Below are 27,495 nucleotides of genomic sequence, written 5' to 3' on the forward strand. Positions count from 1 at the left end.
GCCAGTCTGGGTGGCTAGGACCAGTTTCTACAGCTACAGAAAAAAGTCTACAAATGGCTGCTTCTCCAAATTAGCTTCAGAATGCCAGTGGAAGTTAACAGTCTCTTCCAAGATTCCAACAATAATTCTGTAAGCAGCTAAAGGGAAGAATGTTGGAGGAAGATCAACTCCCTGCAACACAGTGATCGGCTTGTCAGCAAGCCACCAAACCATTATTCTTGGGAAGTTAGAAAGACAAGAACTACATGAAAAGAAAAGTTTGGTCACAGGATTTTTGACACATCTAAGCAGAAAAACCCAGTCCAAATAATGATAGAGTACAGGCTTGAAACAGTTTTCTTTCCTCTTTCTAACCACACTTGCAGCCTGCAAAGCAGTCGAAAGCAGAAACAGAAAAAGTCACCAAGTGTGACTAAGTTTGGGTTCTATTTATTCTGAATTCATCTACCACAGACTCATAGAATTAAGTGACTTTAGTAAATTTAATAATCTCCTGTGCACTGTAGCCCCTTTCCAGCAACTGAAGTTGAAAAGGCAGGTTTTAATGAGACAAATAACTTTCCCTAAACTTAAAAAAGAGGGGAACGAGTTTAAGAACCACAGAAGATAATTGGTGAGGAGGGAGGAAACTTCCCAAAGATTTGGCCACTATCTATCTGACCTATTTGGAGGTAGGGCAGTTTTAGGAGCCAGTTAGGAAACAACTGCCTAACTTCAGAATAGGCAAGGAGAAGAATAGCATAGGGAACAGAAAGCCACAGTGGGGGAGTATGGTGGGGGCTGGATGAGAAAGAAAGAAAGAAGTATTCTGGGGCAAAGCAAAGGGCACTCAAGTAAACAAAGCCTGAGTCCGGGGTTAATAAACTGAGAAGAAAATTAAAAGAGAGGAGGGAACAGCTGAGAGCTGCCAAGGGACAAAGGGAAGAGCCAAGGCTTTTAAGGACAAGCGTGGGGAGAGATCAATGGGAAAGAAGCCAGAGAAAGACAGCAATGGCACATGCGGGAAAGCTGGAAGAGGGAATGTGAATGTGAATATGGGGAAGAGGTAGAGTCTGGGTACCAGAAAATGGTGGGTGGAAGGGAAGAGGCAGGCAAATAGAGGAAAGGATTGCGGAGGTAAGAGGTACGATGCACTGAGAATGCTGAGGGTCAGGTAGAAGTGGGGAGCCAGGAAGAGGGAAATTATTATTATTATTATTATTATTATTATTATTATTATTATTATTATTATTATTATTATCCCGCCCATCTGCCTGGGTTGCACCAGCTACTTTGGGACAGAGAGATGGGGGGGGGGAATAATCCTCAAAAGAGACATAAGCCAGAGGAAGAGAGGGAAGTCGGGGTGACCGAGGAGAAGGGGGGGGAAGGAGCTGAGGAAGAGGGGCGACCCCGAGAGGGAAGGCGAGCCAGGTGGGGGGCGACTCGGGGGGGGGGGCTAGGCCGAGGAAAGCAGCTGAGAGTTGGCGAGGGAAGAAGGGCCGAGAGGAGAAGGCGGAGGAGGAGGAGGAAGAGGATGGGACATGGCCAGAGGTGAAGAAGAAGAGAGAAAAGGAGGCGCAGGGGGAGAGGATATTCGTGGACGTGGGGGGAGGGCAGCCGGGAGAGAGGAGCACGGAGGGTGGGAGTCAAAGGGAACGGGGGGGGGGGGGAGAAAAGGTGCTTAAAGGGGGAAGGGGAACGGGGGGCGGCTGGTGGGGGTGAAGGGGGCCTCCTCAGGGAGGGAGGGGGCGGGGTGGGGAGAGCAGCCCGAGGACGGCGCAGCTGTGTGGGGTAGCGGCGAGGGAAGCAGCCGAGCGGATGAAGAGGACCGGAGGGAGGGAGAAGCCGAGCGGGGACCCACCTTCTTCTTCTATCGCCAAGGCCGGCTGGTCTCTTGTCTCATGTCGGCTCCCTGCTCGGCTCCCTCCTTCGGGTGTTGCTGCCCCTGCCGGTTCCGGAGGGGGGAAGAGGAGGAGGAGGGAGGGGGGAACAGAGAGCGGAGACGGCCCGGCTCGTTGTTAGCCAGTGACGGAGCAGAGGAGGGGCCCGGCTGCCTTCCAACCCGTGCGCCTGCGCACTGTGAGGAGGCGAGGGGACGCTCCACCCTGCCCCTCCGTCTGCGCATGCTCCCAAGAGGCGGCCGCTTGCGCAGGCAGTGTGGAACGCTCAGAGCGAAGGCGCACAGCTGTTTTTGCGCAGCAAGTGGGGTCGTTTCTACCGTGTTGCTGTGGCAGCTGATTGCTATAGAGAACGCCGCTGAATGGGCGCAGTCGATCGAGCATGGCTTTCGTCCACCAGCAGAACACACGGAACCTGGTGCAAAAATCGCACTTTTGTCTGAATACCGTGCATCCTCCGAACCACAACTGGGATTGTTTCGGTTATAATATCCCCCCTTTTTTGTGCTGGCTCTGTACTCCGATCTGTTGGTATTGTTATTTCCCTCCCCCCCCCCGCTCCTTCTGTATATCCGATTCATTCATAACTGAAAATCAGTAAAACTCAAATTAAAGCAAAGGTACAGGTAAAGGTACCGCTGACCATTAGGTTCAGAGAGAACGCCACTACACTTTCTGGAGCCGGCTCACTGATAAGGCAGGCTGAAGTAGCTGCCGCCAATGTAAAAAAACCCCTCCCAACTGGTGGGGGCAGGGGGCAGCACTTAAAGAACATAAAACATCGTAATTATGTGTGACACAACATCACACACAAAAAAACTCTTGTGTTCATTTGTACTGCATATACAACATACCAATCTGTTACTTTTAATTCATTTTAATGTGGCACAGTACTGTACAATAATATGCCGCGCATAGTGTTATGGGTGGGGGACTGAGCTGGATGATCTCTTTGGGTGCCTTTCAATTTGGGGGTTCTGTTAGCGTTAAACAGGTTGGACAAGTTTCTCTTGGCAGGTGTTATTTGTTACAGAAACTGAAGACGGGTTGCTCCTAATTACTCTATCAGTGGCCAGCAAAGATTTCAATGATCTGCCTCACCCCTGCCGCACGTGTGTGTGTAAGTAATAGACCTGGAAAACTGAGTGGATGCAGTGAATTTTGGGTGCCTACACTCGACCTGCATATTTTCAAATAAACACCAATATTACAAAAGACCAGTAAGCCTCCTTTGACCTTATTCCAAAGGAAATAAAATCTAGGTGCTAAACCCATGAAACTCCTCGCCACTTGGGGAATTGTGGTAAACAATATTATAATTCCATAATAAATTAGCGCAAGCTGGATTTAGTTTGTTTTTAATGCCAGGATTCAGCCCTAGAGTATGTTAGTTTTAAATAAATTAAAAGCACCTCTGAGAACAGATCATCTTTACCTTACCATTGAAAATCTGAGCTGATGGAAGTGAATTTCCATGTAAACTTCAGCACCTGTACCTGCAGTGTTTTTGCTTCAGTCTGCTCCAGTCCAGTGCTCTTCATCCCACAGCCAAAACATCTGAGCCTGCCGGTTTTTAGTGCGAGCAAACACTATTCTTATAAAACTGCAAGCTTCAGAATCTCATTGCATCATCCTTGGAACAGCAGAGAGTCTGCTGTTTTCAGAAAGACTTGTGGGAGTTAATCCTGCCCAAAACATAGCTCTTCAGGAGGCTGGTTTCTTTCTAGTGTCACAGGGCAGGAAGAGTTTTGCTTAACACCCTATAGCAGGCCAATTTGCATGGGCATGTCGATGTAATGCTACCCAACTATTCACTGGGTCGGATACGTGGGAAGGAATGTCTCAGAGGCACGTTCTGCAGGAAGCATTCTTATATTTGGATATTTTACTTCTGTGCACTTGACTGGGGATTCTGGGACATGTTCTGGTGTTTGCAGTCTAAGTCTGGTGAACTTAGCTGTCAACTCATGAGAGTGAACCCTAGAACACTCCCAATGCACCAACTGGTTCTGCGTTTTGGAAGAGAAGCTTGAACCTGGTGAACAAGCTCTCTTTTCAAGTTGCCCACCATGTTACTGAGCTTCTAATTAAGCAACTTCTGTTAGGCTTCTGCTCAAGTCCAGAGTTCCTAGGAATGCAGCTTGAAAGCTCAATTCCGTATTTTAAGAATCGGTCTCTGTGCGTTACTCAAGAAAACAACTGTAAACAGTTCTCATGCTTTTATGGGCGGAGAGGCGAAATCAGTATTTATATTATTGTTGGGTCATTTTTTGTTAGCCTCAAAGAAGAAGCGAGTTTTGTTTTGTTTTAATTAAATATTAGCCAATGTGTTTGTCTGTAACCAGAAAAGGGTGAATGTAAACAGTGCAGACTTTGAAATCAAGCCATAATAATATTTTTCCAGACACAAACTTTTACTGTTTATTAATGGCCGTTGAGACAGAATCTGGCATGAGTTATTTAGGTTGTGACTCTCACATGGTTCCTTCTCACACTGCCAGAATTGGGGATTTGGTTTGTTGTTCTGTGCAGGAATTTCCTTAGTTATTTTTCCTTTCCCCCATCAGAGGTTCTCAAGCTACTGTTAACAAATTCTTCCTCCAGGGTAATGAATATTTGACTTGTTTTAATATATACATATGCTCCAGGATTATTCTTAAGAAAAGTGATTTACTACATTGTAGTCTATTAATTTATCAAAAAAACAAAACAAAAACCCAATTCCTGTGCCTTTAATAGCAGCTTAAAACCATAAGAACCACCCAGCTGGAGCAGACCAGTCCAGCAGTCTCTTCCCACAGTGGCCAGCCTATGGGATGCCCACAAGGTGGGCATGAACACAACAGTCTACTTGTTCTCCCCAGCACACAGCCACTGCTATTGGAAGTAAGGTACATTCTTCATAGTGGCTGTTATGAGTTTGGGGTGGAAGAGCAGGCTGTAGGCGAGATCCTTCTAACCCCTGGATTAGAAGCCAGGCTACCTTCTTGTAGAGACAGCCTAGGAGATTGACCATTAAGGGAAACAAAGGAAAGGGGCTCTGTGAGAGATGGCAAATGGATGGGGCCCCTTCCATTTTTTGGCATAAAAATACATGGCATTTTGGTTTTCTTTATTCAGGTCAGGGGTTTATAGTTCTTTGTCTGCCCTGATTAAATTATTTCTGGGCCATATGTAGCATATTTAAAAGATCAGCTTGTAAATGGAGCGAGAGATTTTAAAAGAGAAGACAACTCTATAGATAGCATTTTAACATAGCGTTAACATTTGTGTGTGTGTGTGTGTGTGTGTGTGTGTGAAGTGTACGGAAAGTAGTTTACCATTCATCACTATCGTAAATATCCTTCCCCTGATTCTAAAGAAAAACATTTTGATTTAAATTTAATATGTTGCAATAAAACCTTTCCCGGCTTCCTCAAGAGTGCAGAGCGTTTTATGAAAATAAACCCATATTAAGCAACTCTTCTTTGCTTGCAACACAAAATTAGCAACACAGATTCTCATTATGTAGTCATTTCCTGAAAGTAGGACACAAGCTTCTGAAAATGGGCACCTTTCCAAATCAGCAATTTCTGGACTGGCATCTGATAACCTCAGCACATTACATCATCTTGCTGTTGCGTATAAACCTATCCAGCCAACACAAGGTACCTGTGGCTTCTCATTGGATGGTTGCTTGGACAGATTCCCTCCCTCCCTCCTTCCAGTTAAAAATTGGCTTTAGCTTTCTCTTTGCTGCAAATACCTGGAAGTGAGAGGAGAAACAGTTTGCCTTAGGGTAGGGATGGGGAATGTCAGTCCAAGGGGCCAAATGCAGCCCTTTAGGCTGGTCAAGTTTTGGTTGGAACTTTCACCAGGTGCTCCACTGCCACTGCTCAAATCCTCATGTGTTTTTGCTTGGCTGGATATGTCCCTGTAGTCTGATATTGATTCTTTCCTGCACAGATATGTGTGTGTGTCTGTGTGTGTGTGTGTGTGTGTGTGTGTGTGTGTGTGGAAGCTAACCTACAGCTCAAAAGTAAAAATGACATTTGTTGCTCCTCACACTTGTCTCTTGAGACAAAGTCCACTGACATATCACCCTCAGATGGTGGTCCAGAAAGCAATATGGACTTCTCAGGCTAAAAACGGTTCTGGGGCAGGCGGGGGCTTCATCTGCGCCAGATTTGATTCACTTATTGTCTCCCTCCCCTCACTAGCCTCTTTAGACCTTTCAGTAGGAAAGGTGCTCTAACCTTTGAAATTCTCTTTTTCTATTCATTCAGTGCTGTTATATCTTTCTTTCTTTTACATGTGGCAACCAGAACTGTGCACAGGATTCCATGTGTGGTTATGCTATGGATAAAATGGTGCTACGATAACTGCTGTTTATGTTTTCAGTCTGTTTATAAAAGTTAACTTGCATTTTCTTTCCCCTCAGCTTCTTGTACTATTTCTGCTTGGTCTTCATTCATCCGTTCCCATTAAAATTATCATGGACAGATCAAATAAGTTCAGGTGCCAGCATTCTGCCTTCCCGTCTTCCAAAGTCAATGTACTATTGCCCGAAGTTTATGCAAAACCAGAAGTGGCATGCATCTAAGCCCCAAGCCTGACTCATGGAGATTATGAAACAGGGTGAGCATGTGGCCACAACAGCCTTGGCAAGCCAAACTCCTATTTCCATTCTGCAAAGCTAACAAGCAATTATTGCCACGGTTTCCAAACAGATGCAGAATTAAGTGCCATCATTCACCAGGATTAATGAAGCCGCAAAGCATCTTGCTGACATCAAAGGAAATGGCACATACACACAAATGGAGGAAGTTTTGATATAATTTAAATGAAATGTCAGTTCTATAAATGTAAGCCAAATTGAAATTTTGCCCAAATTTGATTTGAGATTTGGTTAAAATAACAACTATACATGATGAATAACAGCAACAAACAGGGGAAAGAAAGACATAACATATTACAAGGACAGGAATAAACACCATGGACAGAATAATTGCCACACCCAGGAAGAACAAGGATATAGTCTGAGTTCCTCACTTGTAATTTTATAAATCATTTAATGTGTCAACACGAATAGAAGTTATTAATATCGCAATTGTTGTATAAGTGATTATTATTATGACCAGAATGTAATTGAAATTAGTAAGTTTTTGCAACACAGAAATAAAGAAAATAATCAAATCATCAAATCTAGCACGCTAGGGCCCACTTTATCTAAATTATATAATTTGGTATTTGAACGATTGGCATTAATAACTGTATTATAAATTGGTATTGTTATAATGAGACTATTATTGGACTGTAATTGAAAACTAACAAAAATATTATTAAAAAATAATAACTATAAAAAACACTCCCCTCAATGTTACATTCAGTGTTGTTGTTTTTTACAATGGAACTTTTGGAATCAAAGTTTGAGAGATATTAATTATTACTAATTTTAAGTGTTATATTTCAAGTTGCAGAAGCTTTACCACCCCCAAAAAATCACCTGGGTGGAATAGGAAGACTGTGGTGCGTAGCAGAATGAATGGTTTGAAATAACATTGCTGCATAAAAATGAATGAATTTAGAATGACAGCTCCAGACAAAACAGCTTGCATGGAAGCATCCACCATTTGGTTCTTTCATCACCAACAGCAAACATCTCTCTAATTGTCATATGTTGGCAGATGACAAGAGCTAGGAGAACAAAGATGGGGGACACAGAATAAGATCAAGATTTCAACATTTCTCTGAAGTTATATACAGGAGGGGGGTCCTTTCCTGTCTTGAATTCTTTCAGGGATTAACAATACAAACATTCCACGTTTCTTTACTCGGTTCAGTGGTCTGGGTTCAGTAAGTTTCTATGAAATGCACAATAGAGCTCTCTCTCTCTCTCCCTCCCCCCCCCCCTCTCTCTCTCTCTCTCACACACACACACACACCCCTTTTACCAGTTTATAATGAAAACTTATGGGATATAAAGAAATGTGTTCTGCAAACTGCAGTTGGAGGAGCCTTCTGAGAAGAGACAGAAGCTGAGTGAATTATCGGAAGGATGTGAGACCCTGTGCCACTCCCTAACAAAAATTTGACTGAATACTTGCAACTGTGGATGAGGCCCAGTAGTGTGTACCCAGAAGGTACATCAACATCACTTAGCTTAAAGTAAATCATCAGAGGCTGTAGGAAAATACCTGACTTTTTTGTGAGTCACCTTTTGTGGTTGTTCCAGTGGAATACAATGATCTTGTGAGCAACTCACGCAAGGTTTTCCTAGCCTCAGGCTTCTCAGAAACTGGGAGAGGAAGTCCGGGGTGGGAAGCCCCTCCACTTCATGTGTGACCAAAAGAGAGAAAGAACCACCTGAACTAAACCCTAACTCATTGAGTCTGAAGCAGAACGGGATATGGTCGGGGGAGCCGTAAAATTTCCACTTAAAAACTTCCTGCCCAACTCCTTCTAATAAACCATTAGCAGCTCAGCCATAAAAAGAGGAAAGAGTCACACAGAGAAAAGCTGAAGGATATCACATTTATAAATTATGTACATGAAACAAATGTGCATGTTATGCTCATTTTTGCATTGTTTAGTTTGCATCTTTTAATTGTGGGGAGAACAAAGGCACTTCACCCGAGCGCTGGAAAGCATACTTCCCCAAGCACAGCAGACCACATACTGACTTTTGAAAGCTCCTCAGGAATGCCTCACACTTCTCATACTATGATGACTGAGAAAAAGACAGCTGAGATGGTCAAGAAACTATTGATATCACACCCAATACCACAATCTATAGGTTGTCTGTGCTTCTGTGGAATACATATCTATTACTGTACATTTCTAGCAGGCTCAAAGCAAAAGCAGCCATCAGGGTGGGCGGAAGGATGTTAAAGCTTTTGTGTTTCTTTTTAAACAAAATCTTTGCCTTCCAGTATGTTCATTATCTTTGTATCCAGCTTTCCGAGGGCAGGCAAATTCAAGGTGGCTTACAAGAAGCATGTTCACCAGTATAATTTGCTGCTCCTGAGACTTCTTTTGTTAATGGAAAGGTGGCTGCTGTATATTTTGCTCCTTACCTCAGTCCTGAAGATTTCTCTGGTTTACAAGTCCAGATGGAAAGTTACCAGCTAAAAGCAACATACACATTAGTGGCTTAAAACACCATGAGGTAATTTCCCCTCTGTTGCATTTCAAGGGATATTTCTACCTTGCTGTCCAGACCAGAGAGGGGGTGGGGATGTCTTTACCTGATGCACATTACCCAATTTGTTTCTCTGCACACTCAGACACCCAAACTCCAACAAAGCTGTCATCTGCGCATACAGCAAAGGATATATGGAATGTACACACCTCAGCTCAGTGGCAGCTGACTTTTTCAAATCAGATGGAGACTGCTTTAAGAGGAAACACATCAAATGGGTAATTCTCAAGAAACTATAGGATACAAATGGATTGTGGCTAATGTCATGTATACTCAGCTTCAAACACAAGCGGTGAGAAGGCGAAGAAGCCGGAGTAAGTGGTAATGTGGATGCAGCCACAGATGCAAAAACATCACTGGTGTCAAAAGTGCAGTTGCTGGAAGTTCAGAGATGCTTGGTAAGAAAAAAGAAAATTAAGAATGATTGTTTCCTGGAAAGAATGCATGATGGAGAAATATGGTAGATAATTGCAACTACTATGCACATGCAGACCTGAGTTCTAAAATTAGAATTTCCAATTCATGAAAGAGATCCTAGAATCACCGAAGGTGATCTTAGCACAAATATTAACTCAGGATGCTGCAACTGGAGAGCAATATCAAACAACGAAGGAATACAGAGAGTAGAACCTCATCAAGCACAACCCTGAATACAAAATAAGAGAATATTGTACAGTGGTACCTCAGGTTAAGTACTTAATTCGTTCCGGAGGTCCGTACTTAACCTGAAACTGTTCTTAACCTGAAGCACCACTTTAGCTAATGGGGCCTCCAGCTGCTGCCGCGCCACCGGAGCACGATTTCGGTTCTCATTCTGAAGCAAAGTTCTTAACCTGAAGCACTATTTCTGGGTTAGTGGAGTCTGTAACCTGAAGCGTATGTAACCTGAGGTACCACTGTACACTAAATAGCTCAGTGCAACATGAATAATGTGAGCTTAAAGAATATACATATTCAGAATATGCAGTCTCAGATAAATCTTGAAGAGGTATAAACAATTTTACACATCACTAATCAATGTCACCAGGTTCAAGGGTTCAATGCAGTGCATTGATTCTCTGTGTTAAATCTTGTAGTTGAGAAACTGTGTATGAGGAGGACTCTGACAACCAGAGAGCAAATGGAAATGTTAGGAATTATTGGGAAGTAGCCAATGCCCTTGAATCAGGTCTCGCCTGTTGCTGTTTTATCTCCAGGGGTACATTCCAGTTATGCCACATGTTCCTATTGCAGAGCCTAGCTGAGTAAGAAGTGGAAAGTGTTTGCCATAGATGGCAATGACTAGGGCCAGTGCTTATTACACGAAGCAAAGCAGCTTTACTCCCGTGTACAGTACTCAGGGTAAGGGGCCTGTATGGTGCTTCTGCATTTAGTCTTTATTTTGAATTGGTTAGCAACATTTGCTCATTTTAAAAAATGCATTGGGGTGCAGGGAGGAGGAGAGGAATGACGCTGGAAGAAGCTTTGCTAACTTCACACTTTTTAAATTTTGCTGACAATGGCACTCTTTGAAGCAGCAAATGGCCTTGGTCAGATTTTTGGCAAGCAAACAAATCCACTTTCTAACGAAATCTACAGCAAGTGGAATTTAGGTCACTGCACAGCTGTGTTCAGTTTATCCCAGCAGCTCTTTAAATATTTAAGAAATGGCCGTCCAATTATGTCACTGTTAAAACAAAAACATTTTTTTAAAAAACAGGCAGTGCGCTCATTCAAATATTTCCAGGACTAGCGTTTCCCCTTTCATCTACAATTCTATGGTTCTCTGTTTTCTAACGTTGGGATACAAAAAATAATTCCTGGTTTCTCATCATAGTACCTTGTTATGTCAACCTGGCTGTGACAGTAAACGAGAGATGTCACGTCCAAAGGATTCCACCACCACCTCTTGTGTTGTCTGTTTTAAACATAAAGTTGCTTTGCCAAGTTATTCAGATGAGTTTACAACATTAAGAGTAAAATAATAAAAGCAACAGAACTAGCTTCCATATTTCTTAGGCAAGGCTGTGGTACCCACAACAGATCAGAAACAGGGGCATAGCCAGGTTTTATGTTAAGGGGGGCAGAACCTCAGTCAGTTAAGTATTTTTATTGATTTTTATTGATTTAGGGGGGCAGCTGTCTTCCCCCTCCCCTTGGCTACACCCATGATCAGAAACTTCTTGGAGGAACTATATTAACAGGCTAAAGTTGCATTTAGACCAGCTGATCTATTTCCAGGGCAAGGAGAGGCAAAGTTTTTCCTTTATCACTTCTTGACTTAAGACTTTTGTTTGTGCTGTTTTTGTGCTTCACACACTACTGGCAGGAGCCTGGAGCCAGGGTGGGACTCTATCCCATGCATCACAATGGGCTAATTTATTTGAGCACATACAAAACAGAGCATTGCTCTGTTTTTAAAGAACACGGGAAGGCAAGATTGCATGTTTAGACATATTCTTCAGTGTTAAGGTGATTGGTGCATTGTTACCACTGCAGTTTGGAACATCAGGAGCGCAGAAATCTGCCTTACTAAGTCACGCTATCAGTCCACCTAAATAGTATGGTCTATGACAGGGGTGCAGCACTTCAAGTCCTGGGGCAGAATGTGGCCTTCCAAGCCTATCTTTCTCCTCCCCGTGCAATATTGCTGACCAGCCAGTGCTATGCCTTCCTTTTACTGCTTCTGCCTGGCTGGAAGATGATACTGAAGTATGATAGTGCCCATTGCTTGCCTATATGTAGAGGTTAATGTGTAGAAACCTGTGACTTTTGCATGGGCTGAAATGTAGCCTACTGTACAAATGAGTCACATCTGTTGCTCCACCCACTTTTGCCTCTGGCCCCGCCCACCAATGGCATAAATCGCCAGAAGGTTGTCTACCTGGCAATGTTTTCCCACCCTTGGTTTACAATGACTAGGGTTTCAGGCATTGCCAGTCCTAGTGGAGATGGTAGGGAATGAACCTGGGACCTTCTGCATGCAGAGCAGATGCCATACCACCACTGAGCTGCAGGAGGGATGAGCAAATTTGAGGGTCCCCCTCCCCATTTATTGTTTTTCCAGTCTTAAATCCAGTTCTTCACATTTCCAGATCAGTTTGCAATTTTTAGGAAATAAAGTCCCTATGAAAATCCACCAACACTTTAGAAAAACTGTCTGCGGACAAATGCCGTCTCCCTCAGCCTATAAAGCGAGATGAGTGGTGCAACCCCAGAGTCATCTGCGGTTGGACTTAACCGTCAGGGGTCCTTTACCTTTAACTTTTTTTTTTAGCTCCCTCCTATGCAAAAACTCCTATGTGAGTTTGCACAAGTAAGCTAGATGATAACCAGTGCTGTTTTTCTAGAAAAAGAGGTGCCCTCACCATGAACGCCTCTATTGTTCTGTTATAACAGTAATGGCACCACTTGAGTGGTGCTGGAACTGAGTTCCTGCTAAAAACAAGCAAAAGCCCTGACGATAACTATATGGGAACCTAAGTGCCATGATGCCCCTGCACTCAAGAAAAATTCTCTCTCTTAATATCTATAAAGTGTACCTGACTGTGAGACTTGGGATCATTCCTGAACACTCCCAAAACAACATGCTGACCTTCTTGGCAGTTTGTAGAAAGGACAAACCACTGCTCTTGCTAAACATAGAGTGCACTGAAGCACCTGACGTCAGGCAATTAACTACAAGATGGTTTATGGATGAAAAGTCTCCTGGGGGACCACTAAATCCAAAACAGTCAGCAAACCCTGGAATTAAAAGCCTTGTGTGTTTACCAAGTGGAAAAGGACCAAGAATTGATCTCAGAGGAAATTCTTAAGTGTTCCTGCAGTTTCCCCGACTTCAAGCTGCAGAGTTGTTCGGTTTCTGTTTATTTTTTGGTGTTTTGCTGTTGTTGCTCACTAGGGAATGATTTGGAAGGTGTATAAATAGAGGTAAATAAAAGTAGGCATGGTGTGGAGAACGTGGATACAGCAGCACTAGAACACATGGACGTTCAGTGAAGCTGAATGCTGGAAGGTCAAGGGTGGGAAAAAGTACTTCTGAGCACAGCACACACTTAAAACTGTGGGATTCATTTCCACAAGCTGTAGTGATGGCCACCAACCTGGATGGCTTTAAAAAGAGTTTTTGGCAAATTCCTGGAGGATAAGGCTATCAAAGGCTACCAGTTATGATGGCTATGTTGCTCCTTCACTGCTGGAGGCAGTAGGCCTCTGAATAACAGTGACTGGGACTCACAAGAGCTCTTGTGCTCTCTTGAGAGTTTCCCATGAGCATCCGGTTGGCCACTGTGAGAAATGGATGCTGGACTAAATGGGCTACTGCCCTGACCCAGCAGGCTTCTTCATACATGCTTGAGGAAGAGAGGAGTTTGCAAGCTGCTGAAGAGTAACACTCAGTGGTTAAGGTTGTCCCTGCTAAACAAGTGAATGGTGACAGCAGTATCCGCCTTTGCTCCCCTTGTGCTCTTCCTCTGGGTGGCTACATGGATTGGGACTCAAAAGGAAAAGGCACGCTTTATCGTGATTGGGTAACAGAACTGGGAGCAAGAGGAGAATTTTCAGCTGAAACAACATGAGGGGGAAAGGGTTAAGCGCAGCCCTTATGTGCCAGGCTGCACACTTTAGGGATGGGCAACTTTTTCCAGCCGGGGGGCAACCTCTTAGTGGCTGTATGCTAGTGATGGGCAGGGTGAGCTGTAAAATTCAGGCATGGCAACAGATTTATTTCTGCCAACCATGTTAATATACAGCTGAAATACAATAATCTCCAAGTGATTCCACAACAGTGCAAGGTGAGGGAAAGTGTCATGTGGGGAAAGTCCTGAGGGCCGCACTGAGAGGACTGGAGGTCACATTTGGCCTCCAGGCCTGTGGCTTCCCATCGCCATTCCATGTTGTGAGATAAGGGCTTAGGAAAAAGAGACACACTAAACCAAATTTCAGCTCTGCCCTCACACTACATTCCAACATGGTTAACTGAAGTGCAATGGCTCTTCTAACCCAATCCTAGATATGTTTGTTTAGTCTACTTAATTTTAAGTGAACTTATTTCAGGTAAGCGTGGTTACAGCCCACAATGCTAGAAGCAAAGTGCAAGTAGAAGGAGGAACCACTAGCGAGAGGTTGTTGTTGTGTTTTTAAAAACGGAAAATAATTAGTGTGTTCCTCAAACAGAATGGACATTTCCTCTTTGACGTTCAGTCGACACATGGCATGACTCCAAGCAGATAAGATCATTCCTCTAGAGGCCCATGTAGAGTAAGTGACCATTAAAAAACATTCTTACCCATTCAGGAAAAACAACAGCCCACCTTTATACTGGAAACTTGAACAAATGTGCTTTGTCTTAACAAAGTATCAACACTGTCCAGAGCTGTATTATTATTATTTTTAAAGACATCACTAAGAGCGGGACTGTTTACTGTTAAAGGGGGTGGCAAGTTTACTGAGCACCACTGATTGGTTGAGATGGAAAAAAGCAGACAATCAAGACATATGCATCCACAGCACTTTGGGTAAATATTATGGTGGCAGTAACTACCACAGTGAAGCTGTGCCCAGTTCTCTGAACTACATTAGTAACGCCAGAAACAGTCTAATCAGAAGTCACATCACATGCTCCACAGAATTGTTTGCACACAGTTTCCACAGAATTTCATCCGGTAAAGAATGAACCTTTGTACAAGAGATTCCTCTTGTTTAATAAGGAAGATATTGGATTGTTTGTGTATACTGTATACACTATGATTCCTGGCTGTTTTTACAGGAGGTTTTAAAAGGTGTGGGTTTTTTTTTAAAGTAACATTTATATGTATTAATTTCATATGGTGGTCTCAAGTTTTGACAGCTGTTTTGCAATTTATAATAATAATTTTACCAAGAGAAAGGAAAATAAAATAAAACACAGGTTGTAGTCATGATTTAGTAGTTACTTTACATAGCCAATTTGTGCTGGTTTACAGCTTCTGTTTTGGAGCATTTCTAAAAGCCCTGCTTTCTGAATACAGAATGAAGCTGAGAGAACACCCACAGTATGTAGCTCACAGAAGCTTATGCAAAAATAAATTTGTTAACCGTTTAAGTTTCCTGTTGCCTATCCTATGTAATTGTTTTTTATCTCAAAATTTTGCTTGGTGGGGCATGCTCCCTTGTTATTTTGTTTACTGCCAGCAGCCTCACACCTCAGGAATTCTAAGAAGCAAACAAACAATGAAAAATCAGTTCACTTTTGAAACCAGTGGTTAAAATCAGTGCTGTTTTGAAGGCTTGAGCCCACCATCTTGTTTCAAAATAGCATCAAATTGTATCCAAGCATAGATGAAAACCTGGGACTATCATGCAAAAATTGTTAACAATACCTTATGAAGTGTCCAAACACCTTCCACCTAGCTTTCCAAAATATATGCTAAATGATCATTTCAAATTTCCTCCCTACAGGGAGCTTAGGGGGACTCACAATAATAAAATTACAGAAAAACAATTTAACACACTATGGGCATGTACCACGCTACTGGTGTTTGATGCTGAGCGCACATCATGTTTGCCAGAGTCTATCTGCATCCTGTAGTTTCTTGAAACTCATTTGATGCTTTTCCTGCAAACCAGCTTCCATTCCAAATGCAAACACAGGACTGTTGTAGTGCCCAAACCAATCTGCAGTATGGACTTGGTTCAATGGATTACAGGTTTGTCAAGTTACTCAGGCTCAGCCACTACATGGGAATAATTCTGTACTACACTGACAATGGAAATTTTAAGTTGTTTGTAAGCCTACCCCTACCCTTCATCCACACAAAAACCTAAGCGCGAAAGAGCATGAGCTGAGATGAACGGGTGTGAATGTACGTTGGGGGTTCACTCAGTCCTGGGACACCAATGTGTCCCTCTAGGCTTCTGTCCGGCCCTTGAGACTCTCCCTAGGCTTTGACCTTGCCAACCCTGCTTTGTGGCAGCCTGGAGTGTGTCACTGAAGGGTGATAATGCCTCCTGCATGTCTGGATGGATGGAGAAATGGGGATTTGCACCTGCAAATAGAAACCTTTGGCTTTTCCACGGATGGAATGTAACCTGCTATAGAACACCTACGAGATAACAGGGAAGATTGTTGTACTGTGCAACCTGTTGCTCCACATGTCAATGACCTGAGGCTCTCTAAAAGGTGACCTTGATGTCCGAAAAAGGCTCCCTACCCATTGATGCAAATGTTTGGGGCAGGGAAGCAGAAGAAACAGGCTGCTGCTATGTTGCAGCTGCAATAGAGGCCCAGATTTTCCTATGAATACCACTGTATTCCTATTCAGATTAATACCTCCGCATAGGTAGATGACATTATCACCTGCACATATTGCATTCCCCTGCATTGCCTCACATCTTTACCAGACCAAAGGAGGAGATGGGGCTCGGTGAGACATTTTCCACAACACTGTCATAGACCAGATTGGTCTTATGAATTACAAGGTTGAGCACTAGAGGTGCAGAATGAATCAACTGAACTAATCTTCAACATGGCACCATCCTGATGTTGTTGGTCTCCAACTCCCATCAGTCTGAGCCAGCATGGCCAATGGTCGGCAATGATGGGAGTGGTAGTCTAGCAACATCTGAAGGATAGCAGTTTGGGGAAGGCTAGATGAGAAAGTGAGGCCTCTTAGGGTTCTTGGTAGTAATGCCTACATATGACAAACTAGCCATTTAAGAGAGAAAGAATGCTAAAGTAAAAGGAGCCCAACAGTCAGGTTGCTCTTACACTTGTAAAGCAAAATGGCTGGCCTTTAAGCATTGTCGTTCCATCAAAAAGGAAAGTTACAGCTCTCCAAGCCACATATAACCTTTAACTCACCTCACCCTTTCCTTTTGCAACACATTCTGGTAGAGTGATGCAGTCAATCTACTTTTAAAAAACAAGAAGGTTGAGCATTGAAATTACCTGTTCACATGAACTGAGCCCAGACGTTTTCAGCTAAAGGCTATATAATGGATGCATTCTTTGCTTAAAGCTGCTATTTAACTTTACAGCAACAGGTCATAAAAACGTTAAATAATAGGTATTGTCAGATGTGCCCCCCCCCCCCGGCATTCTGTTGCACTGGAACAAAATCTTACACAACAAAGACAGCTTGCCTTTCTTTAAAGCAGAACAACAACCATCCTTTGACACTGCGTGTACTCAGATGAGCCTGGCTGGCTCCCAAGAGCAGCTACCGGGGCCCTGCTCACAGATCCATTGCTAAGGTCAATCAGATTGCAAGGCTGGTTCAGTGGTGGCCCTGTCGTTGAACTCACTCACACAGGGCATCTGTTTTGTCCACCTATTTAGCCATTTTAAACCAGGACCTTCCAATGTGCTTTTAATGAATTGACATCAGCTTGGATTTTTCAGCTGCTGCTGATACTACACTGGTACCTCTGGTTATGTACTTAATTCGTTCCGGAGGTCCGTTCTTAACCTGAAACTGTTCTGAACCTGAAGCACCACTTTAGCTAATGGGGCCTCCTGCTGCCGCCGCACCGCCGGAGCACAATTTCTGTTCTTATCCTGAAGCAAAGTTCTTAACCCGAGATAATATTTCTGGGTTAGCAGAGTCTGTAACCTGAAGCGTGTGTAACCTGAGGTACCACTGTATTTCATCTTTCTTTCTTGTGGTTGGCTGGTTTGGCTTTGAACCATTTCATGCTGCCATTTTAGTTTTTAAAACCACACATTTAAAAGTTGTTTTGTCCTATTTCTGTAAACCACCTTGAGGAGGCTTTTCTGCCCTGGAAAGGCAGCTGGGGGCGGGGGGGGGGATCAAAATAAATATAAGGTCCATTGTCTCGTTTCCCCTTCTCTGAATGAGTGAAAAGACCCTAATTTCCCTTCTCTTACTCAGTAGTCACCACTTGGCTTACTAACATAGCACAGCTACAAAAACCTAGTGAGCAGGTAAACTGCAGCCAACAAGGTACCATCTAGATGCTGTTGGGTGGAAGCTCCTATCAGCCCCTGCTAGCATGACCAATAGTCTGGGATAATGGGACCTGCCTTTTGCCAACCAAAGATCCACTTTCTTGCAGTGTTATAGGAGCCACCGTTCTTTTGTATGGCACCTGCTGCTTCTCCTCACTACTCAGTTAGATGTGCACAAAGGAATCACTTAGGCAAGGCTAAAAAGGTTCTTCCCCATGTCCACGTAGTCTTTGGTTAGGCAGAAGCCATATAGCTGCTCCAGTTATACTCCCAACTTCAAATGTGAATCACCTTTTAAGTTACAAGAATTCCGACTTCCTGGCTGGATTAGAAGTTGCTGCAGGCAGACAAGGCTCACTTAAGACCTCAAAACAAAGTTTGTGCATGGCCCTAAGGAACAGGATCCTTGGCGCAAATGTGTTCAACACACCCAACATTTGTTTTATCAACAGGAAAAAAAATGTGATTAGCTCAGGCGAGCTACACCCACTCCCAACAGTTTATGCCAGAATGACCATTACAACATATGGAGAGATTATGTAACAGGAGCCCTTCCCAATTCCAGCTGTTTAGCTTAATTAAGAAAGCTTAAGGACTCGCTTACCATTAGCCAATACTCTTCTTTCTAGAGACGCCAGATATTTTCTCCTGCTGACCCAACATGGAATTTACAGATCAGGATAAAGGTTACACAAGTATGAAGTACAACGTACTAGGCTATGTTGACAGCTCAAGCTGATGACCATTGCAGAAGTCTGAACAGGATTGCCAAGCGCAGGGACATATTAACTGAGCTTAGCACACAATAACTTATTCAGAAGTATTTATGTTTATAGACCTCTCCATTGTAGAAAACATGAAATTGTGCCAAAGCCCAAATGACTTTTTCTGCAGCTTCCCATGACCTGGCCCCCCTCCTTTAATTGCCTTGCTTCTCTACAATCCCTTCCCCTGCCAAAGGGCATTCAAAGGAATTTGCTTTTGTAACGCTCTAGTAGCATTACCCCCGCTTTTGCAGTTTTGTGCTTGTTTAAGTGTGGCTACAAATTTTAGGGTGGGAACCACAGCTGATGAGCTATTAATAGAATATCTATAATGCAAAATACAAGTATATTAAGTGAGAAGATGCACTTGAGCCATTCTCTTCCTAGCAAATAAAACTATTGGCAGAATACAATAATGCCCACTTATACCACAAAGAACTCATAACCCACCTACTTTCAGCAGCCAGAAGCATCATAGCCAGACACTGGAGAGACCTGTCAGGAGTAGGCATGGACCAATGGTACCAAATAGTATGGGAAACAGCCATATTAGAAAAATTAACCAATAAACTGAAACTGACACGGGGACAAATAGAAGAAGACACCTTCACCCCAGTATGGCTTCTCCTTATCACATACACAGCCCAACAAGACATCGACAAAAATCCACCAACAGCATACAAATCAATATGGCTAACTTGATCCAAAACGCCCACCCACCCCACTCACACATAAAAACAAAGACCACCACAGCTAACCACAAATGAATAACCACACCCTAGGCCAACCCCAATCTCTCTCACCGCCAAAGGAACACAAGCGAACAGCAAAGAACCTGCACAATCAACCCTGACACCAAACCTTACATATAGTAAGTAAAATAGAAACATCGCCACCTGACCCCCCATCTTCCCCCCTTTTCTTCCTAATGTCTCAACAAATGAAACTGATTTGTAAAAATGTTACATGGGGGGGGGGGACACACACGAGAGACATTGCACACTTTTGTAAATCAACAAAATCTTTAATAAAAAAGAAAAAGAAAACTATTGGCAGAATGTGCATCTTTAGGCTATGTATGCACACAAGACTCTTGTTTTTAATGCACACTGCCCAGGGATCTTTTGATAAAGGGTGGTATATAAATTGAATAAATAATAATAGTTTCATATTCTGAAACCATTGCCACATAGTCACATATATGCTACAGAGCATGATGGCTCTGTAAAAGAAGACTGTAAACTCATTGTCTGAAGTTTGGGGCTTTCTGCAATCCTGAAGAACTAAGCCTTTATAAGGTGTGCTTCTAGATCTCTCAGTTGTGGGGAAAACGTTAAAATAATGCAGCACCACAAGAACTAAAGGGGTGTGTGGATACAAGTTGATATAACAAAACAGCATTTTATTACCCTTATGCACACCTTGCCCCTCTGTCTCCTTCTCCCCCATTCCCGCTCTCATAACTTTAGATCTCAAGCAGAAGTTTGAATTAAACAGCAATGTATGTGCTCATATGTGCACAATACAGAAAATTTGTGCAGACTGCATTGTTGGAAACTTCTAAAGATATGCTCTTCCAGGCTTTCTAAAGTAGGTTGCTAAAAGCTCAGTAATGTAGTAATAATAATAAAAACCAACCACCATAGAACAACTTGCACCCTTGTGTAATCTATTATGACAACAATTCCTGGAATGTAATTGCAGCCTTTTGTTTGCACCAGAAAAGACACCAGGGAGACACAAGCCTTCATTTTGTACAATTCTTCGCCCTCTAGTGGTAGAAAGGGATGCAACAGCCAGAATAATTTGAGAATGCAGATAGATGCCACATCACAAAGTGGATATAGGCAGGGATAATGAAGATAGGAGCATTTCTCTTTAGCAAAATGTAGACAAAAATAAATATTTTCAGAAGTGTGCCTTCTGCAGGACATTTAACACTCAAGCCACAGTTAGGATAGAACATCTGATTTTAATGAAGCGACTTTACACAAACCAGAATGACACACGAGAACAAAAGGGAATTTTGACAACTCTTTCCTCTGTGGAACATGAGCACTCTTCCAACAGCACTTACCTGGAATGTAAACGTTATAATGGTCATTATGGCAAGGAAAAGTCAAGTCAGAAGCTTCAGACATAAAATCAGAAGCTAGTGTTTCCCCATAATCTCCAACAGAAAAGAGCCACTTATTTCCGACTTAAAACCGGAGATTCTCTTTATTTGCCAGTGTTTTCTTTGTGAATAACAGTAGGAGTTACTCACAATCCCCTGCATTTCTGAATATGTCCCAGATCCATGCTTGCCTAATAGCTGGAAATTTACAAGCCCAAAACAATGATTCATCGCATGTATGTAATGAATTAAGGGGAGATAGCAAATAGCCCAAGATCACTCAGTGAGCTTCATGGTTTGGTGAGGATTTAAGAGTTGTGTTCAACTAAGTTTTACTCGTTGAAATGAACACGACCAGGTTAGTCTACTCTGAGTAAAATGTAGCTGAATACCACCCTGAACCTAAAGCTCCCCAGCCTGGTATGAGACTTAAGTACAGAGAAAGAGATGCCTGAGTACAGCTTTTAAAGCTCAAAGACACTCTTGGGACAGATCCTAAGTGTTGCAACTTTGAGGGAATGATGTCGGCCACCTTTACAGAGGAGTTCCAAAACTGCACACAAGGGCTCCCTGTGCCAAGGTGGCCTGATAGTTTAGCACTCTGTGAACAAAGATAACCAAAACTAATATGCTACCTGTGGAATAACAGAGTGCAGAGCTCAAGCTGCTCCATGCCTACAGGAGTTCAGCAACACAAAAGAACACAATCTTCTCCCCTTGAGGGCAGAAAGCAACTTGAAAAGCATGCCAATAGTTGCAGTTCTCATGTTCAGGCTTGGAATACTTGTATTGACAGGTTTTTATTTCTCTATCAGTTGGTCCCAGTCCAATGAGCACCCCAGATAGTCAGGCATTGAAGCTTTCCCTATCTCTGTTTTCAGGCCTCCAGGCGCCTTACCTGGTGAACTGCTGCCCACCAAGCAGTTGCAGCAATTCCCCATTGTGAGAATTAATCAGCAACCTTAAATGAGGCGATAATCCCAACACCTATTCTGTATACTCAAAATGTATTTGCTGCTGGCTGATTTACTCTTTAAGTTACACCAAGTTTATTTTGAAATGTAAGTAAGAAGACATTCCAAGTCATGTTTCAAAATGACAGGGACAGTGGCTTCTGCTAAGTATGGAATATTAGGACAAATTATTAAAGCAGGCATATTTCAAGCACTGAGCTTCCACTGATGAGAGGCATAATGGCTTGCTAATTAATAAAAACAAGAACACACAGAGGGACCAATAAGGCATGTGACAATGCACAAATGAGATCTGGTGTCCCTAGTGAATCTTTTTCCCTCTCCAAGGCCTACTGTACAATAGAAATATACAATTTGTAGGTTTAGCCTATGGCCTAATACGCAACAGGTCCCCTTGCATGCCTCTAAGGTAGATCTCAAATAAGTCATACTTACCTATGAGAATCCTTTTTCTGTACTGTTTTTGGTCCATCAGTACCTACAAGATATATTTGATAGTCACTGTCATGGTGTCATTTTTAATATGATCAAAGTTCATTGTACAAGAAGATGTTTCTAAACTTTTAAATGAAATGTTTAATAGATCAGCTACAGGCATATTAGAACTCTGCTTCGCTATTTAGCATGACGATCCTTGGAATTTAAAAGGGCCCACCCTGGTATCAAGAATTCTCAGGAAACAAAAAGAATTCATATCACAGGATGGTTGCTTGCATCTTTCAGACACACCATATCTAGCAATGGTGGCCCTATAACAATTTAAACAGCTACAGAATTTAAACAGTGTGACAAATCAATGCCACACACCCAGGACCAAGTAGAATGTGGAAATTAGAGACTAAGTTAGATACCACAAGCAATATGTCTATGCCCTTTAATTTAATTTATTAATTGCATTTCTTTCTCAACCTTCTGCTCGAACTAGACCTGGGCAGCAGGGCTCGAAAAGTCAATTACATGAATAACTCTATTAGACAAATTCAAAAATCTGAATCAGGTTTCATATATTTATTCAGCCATCAGAATGTCACAAATTGCATGCCAACTTTCAAGTTTGCCAGAATTCTTCATCAGTCTACAGCAGAGGTCAGCAAGGCTTACTGGGCATGGGCAGGATCACTCTCATGGAGATCCTCCATGGACCGGGCCGGCACAGCGTGACGCCAGAAATCGCTTCTGCGCATGCCCAGACACTGGAAATCGCGCCTGCGCAGAAGCAATTTCCAGCGTCTGGGTATGCGCAGAAGCGATTTCTGGTGCTGCGGAAGAGAGTCCCTGCGCTGCGCTGGTTTAGCGCAGCGCATGGGGACTCACCGAGCAGGCAGCTCGGCTCATGGGCTGGTTAAATGGCCTCCGTGGTCTGCTTCCGGCCCATTGGCCTTAGGTTGCCGACCCCTGGTCTGCAGATCATAGATAACCAAGCTGGTGCCCTGCAGATATTGTTGGACTCCCAACTCCCATCAGTGCCAACCAGCATGGCCAAAGAAGATCAGAAAAGCATCAGGAGAACACCATGTTGTCTATCCCTGGGCTACATGATAAATAAAGTGGGTAGGGGGGAAAGGGAAAGTAAGAAAAAGTTTGCTGATCGTGAAGCCATGAAATCTACATTACAATCTTTAGATGGAATATGGGAAGAGGTAGCAGACATTCAAATGATGTTATGTCAGGCACTATGCAAGTTTCAGGTTGAACCAAAGGCTGCCAAGATGAATGAACACATAATGGCTGCCTGTCTCCTCCCTCCCTCAATTTTTGGGAATATAAAATCCAGCAGTTACTCAGTTTTGCCTCCACCCTTAATTAGACACTTGACAGAACAGAATGCAGTCTGGGTTTTCTCTGCATGTCACAACAGATCTGTATGCAGTATCATACATGACCATCAAGCTGCTGCTAGAATGCTCACACCTGTTACTGCACAGGGCAGACCCCAAAAAGGAGGCTGCCAGGTTTTCATCTAGGGCAAGGTCAGGCTAGCTGGTACAAGGCAGGACCACAGCAGGCCCAGCTACGCAGCAACCATTTCCCAGCCCATGGGCTTTATACCAAGCAGCAAATACTCATTTTGGTGTGTTTTTTAAACAAACCTCCTTCTTATCACAACAAATGTCTTACCTCAAGGGGGGGAAAACACAGTACTTCCAAAATGGTAGTCAACTTGTCCAAATACAAATAGCTTTTATCTTGGGGATGGTTCCACTACTACATATAAAGAAAGTTGCAGTATGAGAAAAGCATGAACATTGGCAAAAATATTTACCTTTTAGGAATTAAAGCACCAATAATAAAAAGTACAGTATACAGATTGTTTCCTTTCCATTACCAAGGGTGAAGGGCCCACGCACTCAGTATTCTAAAACAGGCTTCCTCAATCTCGGCCCTCCAGATGTTTTTGGCCTACAACTCCCATGATCCCCAGCTAGTAGGACCAGTGGTCAGAGATGATGGGAATTGTAGTCTCAAAACATCTGAAGGGCCGAGGTTGAGGAAGCCTGTTCTAAAGTATATTTGGGTCCACCTGAGTGACAGGATTTGTCTGAGAGGAAGTACTTTATGTAATCTGAATCCATTAAAAGTAGCTTGGTCCTTCCCATAATAGGTTATCATTTCTCCAATGAATGCCCAATATTGAATATTATAATTTAAGAATTACTTGCATACATAATTCCCACTGTCTTGTTTTCTCAACTGGATTTTTATCCTCTAAGACTAAGTATCTTCTGGCAAGTTCAAAACCTCTTACTTCCCCTAAAATTTGGCTTCTGCCAGAAGACCAAAGACAGAAAGGTGGAACAAGTGTTATGACCCAATTCCCAGCCACACCACCCAACTCTCTTTACTTTCCAAGTACTCAATTTCTACAATCTCCCTGTTATCTGGAGCCATGGGACTTCCCACCTACTCTGCTGCATTTTCTCAAGTCCCCTTCTTAAAACCTTTACTCCAGAAAGAGTCATCACTGACTCCATGTTGTCTTTCCTTTTTAGCTCCCTTAATGGTGCTCTTTCAGGTAAGTCATCACTGCACCCAAAATCAAGTAAAGCAGACAGACCCATACATAAATAAATGTTCCAATAAAGATTTCACCTTCACCATCCCAGGCGGTAATGCTTCTGAGTCCCAGCTGCTGGAAACCACAGGAGCGCTCCTGTGCTCAGGTCTTGTTTGCAGGTTTCCCACAGGCATCTTGCTGGCCGCTGCCAGAACAGGATGTTTGACCAGATGGGCGATTGGGCCCAATCTTTTTACATTCATACCCACAAGAGCAGAAGATCTACATGCTGCCACTAATCAATTTACGAGAGGCAAGGCAGTCTTGCTGAAAGTCCAAATGGGCACCCCTGGGAAGTAAACTCCCGCATACTGTTAACTGTAGGAGTAATACAATGAAGAAAAGACTATCTTGGCGCGGGGGCGGCGATAACATTAATTTACTGCATTTATACCCCTTTTCTCCAACAAGGAATTCGAGGTGGCATACATGGCTCTCCCCCTTCTCCCCACGACAACCCTGCGAGGTAGGTTAGGCTGGGCTGAGAGAGGTGGAGTCCGGCCCCGCTAGGGCCACCCCAGGTGAGCATAATGGCCGAGTGCGGAATTCGAACCCAGGTCCTGGTCCGGCACACCCTGACCATTTATTAAGGCTAAGTTCTTGCCAGCAGCAGCCCCGTCCACGTCCTATGGAGAAGCGCGTGGAGAGAAAAGGGGAGGCCGCACACGCCGCCCTCTCCCCCCTCCCCCTCCCCCGCGCCACCTCGAGAGCCCCGCAGCCCGCGAAAGGCAAACCTTCCACCAGACCCTCCTGGAGCCGAAAGCGCACGCGCGCGCACAACTCACGCGGAAGCGGAATTAAGGCCACGGCTCGAGGGCGGAAGAGATCCGCAGGAAGCAAGGGGCTCCCGCTCTAGGACTCCAACTCTGTGACCCTCGCTTCCACGGCTCCGAGGTTCACGCCTAAAGCTATAGAGCGCCCTCTCGGGGTCGGAATGGAATCCTACCGTCGTGCGTTCTGAACGGGCCTGTATCAAAGGCGCTTACTTCTCAAGGCAGAAATGGCTAAAAACAAACAAATTGCAGCTGCCCTTCGTGCAGCTCAGGGCACTCCGATGTAAGCCCTAAATTCTTGTGGGGGCTTATATTCCCAGATACAATGTGTACAGGATTGCACCCCAAAGGCCAATTTTCGACATTCCCTTTTGCAGCAACAGGTGCCCGTGGACCAAGTTAAAAAGGTAAAAGGACCCCTGCCCATTAGGTCCAGTCGTGACTGACTCTGGGGTTGTGGCGCTCATCTCGCTTTATTGGCCGAGGGAGCCGGTGTACAGCTTCCAGGTCATGTGGCCAGCACGACTAAGCTACTTCTGGCCAACCAGAGCAGCGCACAGAAACGCCGTTTACCTTCCCACCGGAGCGGTACCTATTTATCTACTTGCACTTTGATGTGCTTTCGAACTGCTAGGTTGGCAGGAGCAGGGACTGAGCAACAGTAGCTCACCCCGTTGCGGGGATTCGAACCGCCGACCTTCTGATCGGCAAGTTCTAGGCTCTGTGGTTTAACCCACAGCGCCAGCCACGTCCCTTGTGGACCAAGTTACATGACTGAAATAAGGGAAACCTCTGTTGCAGGAAACCTTAAAAGATGGTATGCGTCTGCAGGCATTTTTTAGTCACATAGTCAAATGGCTTTTCAGAATACAGTGGTACCTCGGGTTAAGTACTTAATTTGTTCCGGAGGTCCGTTCTTAACCTGAAACTGTTCTTAACCTGAAGCACCACTTTAGCTAATGGGGCCTCCTGCTGCTGCTGCACCGCTGCTGCACAATTTCTGTTCTCGTACTGAAGCAAAATTCTTAACCCGAGGTAATATTTCTAGGTTAGTGGAGTCTGTAACCTGAAGCGTATGTAACCCGAGGTGCCACTGTACAGAGATAATGCAGCTCTCAATGGTGCCAGTGTGATTTTAATGTGAAAGGACAGCTGCTACAACCCTCAGTATCCTTACCTGGAAGTAAGTTCTGCTGAACTCAAGGAGGGCACACCTCTGAATAAAAGTATTTAGGATTGGGCTGCAAACTGACAATCTGTTCATGAGCAAAGGAATTTGATCAACTTTGACATAACTGGGTTTGGGTTGATTGATTTGGGTTCAATTCCAGCTCTAGGAGAGGCACAGCAGTTGCCCTTAGCTCTGGGGTGGGGGGAAGCTGACAAGTAGTTTGTGGATAGTGCCGTGTTAGCCCTGTAGCCCAATTTAAATGTAAGTAGGTCAGCATTAGGGAATTGTAGATAACAGCTCCAGAAAAAGCTAGTTTTTGTGTGGTACGAAGAAACCTGGCTATCTCTGCGTCGTGAGAAATAAAAATAAAAATAAATCCAGCTGATTTCAATGATGTCTTTAAATAGTTTTTTTTTTAAAGGGAGTGCTTCAGTAAATTTGCATATGTTTGATTGCAACTGATTCAAATGCATTTGTATTTCACATCCCCTTCCCTTCCAGAAAAAAATAAAATCAAATTTGTTGAAATCAACCCCTTGGTGCCAACTACATTTAATTCCTCTTAGCTCCTCTGAATTCCTCCAGCTGTGATGCTTTCTCTTGATGCCAACATTTCTTCCATGAATATTATTGAGTGCAGACCTCTTGCTTGCCTC

General features: G+C 43.6%; 1 protein-coding gene and 1 long non-coding RNA gene across 2 annotated transcripts in view; one reads left to right on the forward strand and one right to left on the reverse strand.

Moving 5' to 3' along the window:
* SEC14L1 (SEC14 like lipid binding 1) overlaps positions 1–25,555 on the reverse strand; it is a 57,653-nt gene extending 32,098 nt beyond the window's left edge. The window contains exons 1-3 of the mRNA XM_081185379.1: positions 24,931–25,555; positions 23,959–24,045; positions 22,276–22,318 (exon numbers count right to left, since the gene is read on the reverse strand). The gene's annotated coding sequence lies outside the window, so the exon portion shown is untranslated. The remainder of the gene's footprint in view (positions 1–22,275; positions 22,319–23,958; positions 24,046–24,930) is intronic.
* Positions 1,233–7,015, forward strand: LOC308582421. The gene is made up of 2 exons (XR_014005680.1): positions 1,233–1,533; positions 6,301–7,015. It is a non-coding gene; the product is annotated as an uncharacterized lncRNA (long non-coding RNA).
* Positions 25,556–27,495: the final 1,940 nt, after the last annotated feature.

Source organism: Podarcis bocagei (genome assembly GCF_964188305.1).
Source record: "Podarcis bocagei genome assembly, chromosome: 2".
Lineage (NCBI taxonomy): Eukaryota > Metazoa > Chordata > Lepidosauria > Squamata > Lacertidae > Podarcis > Podarcis bocagei.